The following is a 6,100-nucleotide window of genomic DNA, read 5'->3' on the forward strand; positions in this document are numbered from 1 at the left end:
CCCTGAAAAAAAATAAGCTGTCACCTTCCTCCTCCCCAAGCCTGCTCTGCTCTTCCTTTTTTTGTTACAACAGGTAAATTATCCCATGCTGGCTGAGCTGAAGAGGATGCGCACACCAGCTTCTTAGTGGGGGAGATTTCAGCATTCGAGGCACACGTCTTGGGCCCTTTTTTATCTCTCACTGCAGCCCGTGTGCTCTCAGCTCCGCTCGGCTGTGCCGCCCTCGGCCGCGAGCACCCACATGGGATTATTGCAGCAGCAGCAGCTGAAGGGGCTTGTAGGGAAAGCAAAGCAAATGTCTGATTGCCGGTCCCAGTTTGAGGGGGGGGCTGCATTAAGAGACATATAAGTATATATTTGAATAACTTGAGCTTAGCGTTTTATTTTGTAAACCTTTATTAGCGCCAGTTTGGCACTTGCTTGAGCAGTCCTGGCACATAACTCCTGGAAAATAACTCCTCTGGCCTCAAGACTGTCTTTTCTCCTCCTTGCTGCGTGTCCTCACTGCGCTGGAGATGTCCTCTCCGGACCTTGGTGCTTTTGCTGCTGGCATGAAATCAGGTAAGGCTGGTCCTAAGGTAAGGCTAGTTCTAAGGCCAAGCTGCTGAGATCACTCCAGCCCTGTGCACGGTTTTTAATGGCTTCAGCATCAGCTCCGAGTGTCTAACCCGCAGCTGCTCCTCTGCCATGTGATTGCAACAAAACCCGGGTGCCGTTGCTTCCTTTCATTGGGGGATTTCTGGGCAGAGTTTGGCTTGTTCTCCTTGTTGCTATTGACAGAGTACACGGATGGGAACAGGTAATGGATGCCATCTGTGTCCTACTTGTGGGACCCAGCTGGGCCAGGGTGACCTGTGCTGTACCTCACCCATGCTGGATTTGGGGGTTCCCCCCTTGCAGGAGGTGTTGGGGCTGTGAGCTGATGTGGGGAGGTCACACAGGGCACAGAGGGACATGCTGTTCTCCAGGGTACCCCGTGGTGTGCAGCCAAGCGTCAGCCTCCTGCCTGTGCACTTAGTGCAGGGAACACGCTTAAGACTGAAAATTGCTTCCAGGCTCAAGAGAAATGATATAACCGAAGGAAATGGTTTCAATAAAAGGGGATTTTTTTTAAGGGCAGTGAAAGGCTAGTTGTTTGGCTTTCAGCCTGTTCACTGTTTCCTCCTTTCTTTCCCTGTGCAAGAGAAAGGGCCTTTGCTAACAAAGTTTATATGTAACCCTGGAGCATGGTTTGGATCAGTGTTCCTGTAACTCCACCTGAACCTGCTCCTCCAATGAAGCCCTCCCAGTGGTGGCACTGAGCTCAGTCCCCGTCCCAGCAAGGTGAAAATCACAGAATCACAGAACAGTTTGGGTTGAAGGGCCCTTCCCAGCTCTCCAGTGCCCCCCCTGCCATGAGCAGGGACATCTGCACCAGCTCAGGTTGCTCAGAGCCCCGTCCAGCCTGGCCTGGGATGTGTCCAGGGATGGGGCATCCACCACCTCTCTGGGCAACCTGGGCCAGTGTTTCAGCACTCTCAGTGTAAAAAAAATTTCTTCTTCATGTCCAGCCTGAAAAGCCACCAAGTTGTCCAGGCATCGTTCCCCTCCTGCAATGGGAGGAAGGTCAGTCAGCGGCTCCCTCGTTCCTGGCTGCAGAGGAGTTTCTCTGCAAGCAAAGGGGCTGTCACCAGCCACAGAGAGAGATGGGAGCAGATTGTTCTCAGGAACAGTCAAAGCATTTATTTCCCTCCCCCCAGCTTCTCTTCACTGCCTCCATCCTAATGCAGTATTTTTCCAGAAACTCTTACTTTGTGTGAGATGCAGCATCCTTACCAGGGACAAGTGAAGTGCCAGCCAGCAAACACAAGCAAGTCTGAAAAGCCTCCTTCAAGCGAGACATTGCTTCCAAGACATACTTGAAAACACTTACATATTTTTTTTTCCCTTCAGTGAAAGTCTATTTAATCCTCCAGCTGGTAAACAACCCAATCTGCAGTGCACAGCAAGCTCTGGAAGGAAACCTCCCTATCGCTGAAGCTCAGTTTTCTTCCACTGGAAGGAGAAAGTCAACAGCTTCACATGGGCCACCAGGGATGGGGCCAGCAGCTCCGTAGCGTGAAATACCCACAGCAAAGTGCCCGCCACGCTCCGAAGGCTGGAGCCAGCAGAGCTGTTAGCGGCACTTGGAGGAAGGGACGGGCTCGGCTTCAGCTGCTGAGCCACGTTGGACTGTGGCAAAGCTCAGCGTTGCAGGAAGGGAAGATGCCGCCTCTTGTCTGGGAGTGCGCACATGTGTTTATGTAAATATGATGTTGCACACACGTGCGCATATGTAGATCTGCATAAACCAAATGGCTATTAAGTATTACAGTTATATACAAATATAATCACTCTATTAGACATACGATATGTAAGTGTAAACCACTGTTTAATCATTCTTGCAATGAATGTTTTATGCACATATATTACATATAATGCATGTATTATCACCTATATTTCAATTATTTGCAATATTTCTATTATACGTGATAATATAATCATTATTTACATTGTATGTGTGTGCACACATGCACATCTAAAAGTGAGACTGTTCTTATTTGCTTTTTGTGTCCCTGGTGCTGTGCCAGCTCCACAGCAGCTCCCCGGCCTCGCACCGAACCCCAGGGCTGGTCTGGCTCCCTCGGAGTTGCTTGTCCCCAAGCCCTGGAGCCTGAGAACAGGATGGGACCCCTGTGGTACCACAAGCCTCCAATGGGGCTGGGGACACTCAGCAACTCAGAAGTCTGAATGCTACTTCATATGGCAACAGTCATGGTTTGTTTATTTATTTATGTATTTTGTTTCTTTTATTTGTTTTTAATAGCACTTGACTGAGGGGGGCGAGGAAGGGAGGGTTTAAATGGAGTTTGTAAGGTTATTCCTTCCCTGAGGCTGAGCCGTGCGCAATCGTCATGTCTAACTTGGATTTTTCCATTTGTCTTCAGGCTCCCGTTGCCGAGCCGGGGTGACCTTGACAGCGCTGGCTGCGGTGACTCTCCTTCAGCCACCACAGTTCTCCTGCCCCAACCCATCGCTGCCAAAGTGGCACTGGGGGCTCCAGCCTGTGCCAGCGAGGGACAGTGCCCGGCCCCACACACCCGGCGGGGCTGCATCGTTACAGGTAGGTGTCTAATTGCACTCACGCTCACTTGGTGGCATCTGCTCCTTTTGGCAGGTTTGGTGCACTCCGTGCAGTGGGGACCCCCCCAGTGCTCTCACCTGGCTGTTTCTGCAGCCACGAGCATCCTCAGCTTTGCTGTGGGACGTCCCTTCTTTGTCCCCCAGCCCAGCTCCTCCAGCTGTGGGGGTAATGGCCACACTCACCCCTCAGCACCAGCCCTGCAGAAGAGGTTTATTTCCCTGCAGAAATACCAACTTGGGGTTGTTTTGGCAGTGTGAGGCTTGTATTTAAGGGCACCAAAAGAAGTCCATGCACAGGTAGAAATGTCCCTGCTGTCCTTGACGTTTATCCCTTTGCTCTTTCTCCAGGTGGCAGCAGCCGTGCTCGTTCCTGGTAGGATGGTTGGTCCTGTCTTCACCTCGTTGGTCACAGGGCTGCTCGAGAAGAGTCGTCACCTCCGCTCATCATCAAACCTTGGCCAAAACGCAGCACAGGACACGGTACGTGGCCCCACAGGGCAGCTGCCCCAAATCCCCATTGCCACTAAGAAAAAGGGCTATGTTTTGGTCCCATTCAGGATCTGGGTAGTGCATTCATGCCCTTCGTTACCAGACACCATCTTCCTCCTGGAAACACTTCCAGTGGGGCGCTCGGGCAGGGCCGAGGGGATGACACCCTGTGCCCTCCTCATGCGGGGATGTCCCCGGGAATCACCTCGCTTTTCAAGCCCTTGTTGCACATCAGGTGCTACTGCATTCCCAGTCCCAAATAGAGGAGAAAACCAAATCTAATTACATTTTAGAGGTAGCCTAGGTTACCTTGATTTTTTTTTTTTCCTCTAGCAAGAAAAAGGGATGCAGTGCAACAGCTTAAAAAAAAAAAAAAAAAGGGAAACAACCAACCAACCCCCAAGCACACACGCACACCAAAAAGAAAGCAACTAGGAGCACTTGAAGTCATAGAGGAAATTAAAATGCCTGTAGTTAGGATCAGCAGTCACACGGTGTCCTCATAACTCCGTTTTGCTCCAGTCCTGCGGCGTTTTTTGATCCCACTGCTCTTGGCCTGGGCAAAGCGCTTCCAGGCCCCAAAAGCTCCAGCCCAGGCTGAAGGCAGTAGCTTCAAAACCACGAAGTGGCCGTTTTCTGTTTGCATGGGCAGGTTTTGCTTCAGAAAGTGGTTATTTATGCGGGGGAAAGCCAAGGGTATGACCTAAATGGGCTGGATTGTGGCTGGTGGATTTTTTTTTTTTTTAGAAAAATCTGAAAGGTGGGTATTTCCAAAGGTCCTACGTGACCCAGAAGATACCCTGTTACAGCCGAAATCTGAGCAGACCATGGTGTTGCTGTTTGGGCCATTGGGTCAGGTCTGATGGGGATGCTGGGGGACAGCCGTGACGACCGGGACCGTCTCCAAATTGCCACCATTGCAGGAAAGGTTAGAAATCAGTTGGCTAAACGACAAAGCCCAGAGGGTGCCATTCCGTTGCTTTCACTCCAAAGAGAGCCCAAAGGGGCTCCTGGCCAGCCAGATATTGCCTAAACATCCACAGACAATGGTTAAAGAGTCTGTGTATTTCTCCTTGTGACTCACTGTGCCATCAGCTTTTAAGAGCTACCTGCAGTGAACAGTATTTAGGAAAAGAAAAAAAAAAAAATCCATCCAAAAAAATCCATCCCTTTGTCTCTCTGAATCTGACCCCAAATTATGATTCATGACCAAAAGCAATGAAAAGAGCTTGTGGTGACTTGAACAATGATTTTTTCCAAGCAGAGGCAATGCTAAGCAGGGAATGCGAGACTCCTGAGAAACTCGGAGGAATGCACTCCAAGCCTGAACGCTGCAGATGAAATTTGTTGCATCATATAATCTGGTTTTGTGCTTTTGAGTTTCAGCTAGATGGGGAGATACTAACACAGCGCAAGAAAGGCCATTTCTGTGAGACCTCCAGTCGAGATTGGGAGAATCAGTCAGACTGCCAGGATCGCCAGCAATTTTATTTACTTTTCTTTTTTTTCATTGCTTTGCTAAACCCAATCTCCAAACAGAGCAACCAAGGAGAACTGTCAGCGTAGAGGTGCCGAGCAGAGAGGAAAAAAAGGTTAAGATATAACAGCCGAAAGCTGTTAGATGAAAACATTATTTTTTAAAGGAGCCTGAGAGCACTGGGGTTTTATAAAAACTCCCATTGTATTGCACTAATAAGTCAAGTGTTTGCAGCCGAGCCAGCAGATACACTCTACAGCAAATTCTATTACTGGCGTATTTATTTACAAAGGCAGCTGCTGAGCCAAAGCCGAACAGAAAAGAGGAAAGACTGAAATATGGTTTAAAAAAAATACAGCTCCTTGGACTGGTTTTAATTTAAAATCCTAGGACTGGATTTGTCGTTTTCTTTTGTGTTTCGCTCCCTCCTCCCCTCTTCTTCAAGGAATGAATTGTCCAAAGCCAGCCAGCCAAAGGGAGATTTTCCTCTAGGTGTCTCTGTCTCCATTTTTATTCTCTTTTTTTTCTCCCACACACACATTCTCTTCTTCTCTGTCCTTCCCGGTCCAGCATCACCTTTTCCTCACCGCAGTGACCTCGCACATCCCAGCACAGTGCTCACCGAAGCACTTTACAGCCCAAACCTGCCTGGGGACCTTTTTCCGTCCCCCAGTGCGCTGTGAGAGTCACCGGCTGTGCACGGGAGCAGCATGAGCTGACGGGACAACGAGCCAGCGCTGCCTCTGGGTGCTGCCAGCCCAGCGGGGCATGACACTGAGCAGTCACCTATATACAGCTTTGCAAAACCAATCACCACCTTGCCTTAAAAACCAGGAGGCGTGGGGCCTGGATTTATTGGATTTGAGCAGAAATTCAGAAACACGTGCAGGCACCTGCACTGCCTGCTCTGCTGTTGTAGTTCAGCGGAAAGCTCTCTGTCTATCAGCTCATACCTCCTCTCTTTTTGGAGTA

This window comes from Caloenas nicobarica, chromosome 11 (assembly GCF_036013445.1).
Source record: "Caloenas nicobarica isolate bCalNic1 chromosome 11, bCalNic1.hap1, whole genome shotgun sequence".
NCBI classification, from domain to species: domain Eukaryota; kingdom Metazoa; phylum Chordata; class Aves; order Columbiformes; family Columbidae; genus Caloenas; species Caloenas nicobarica.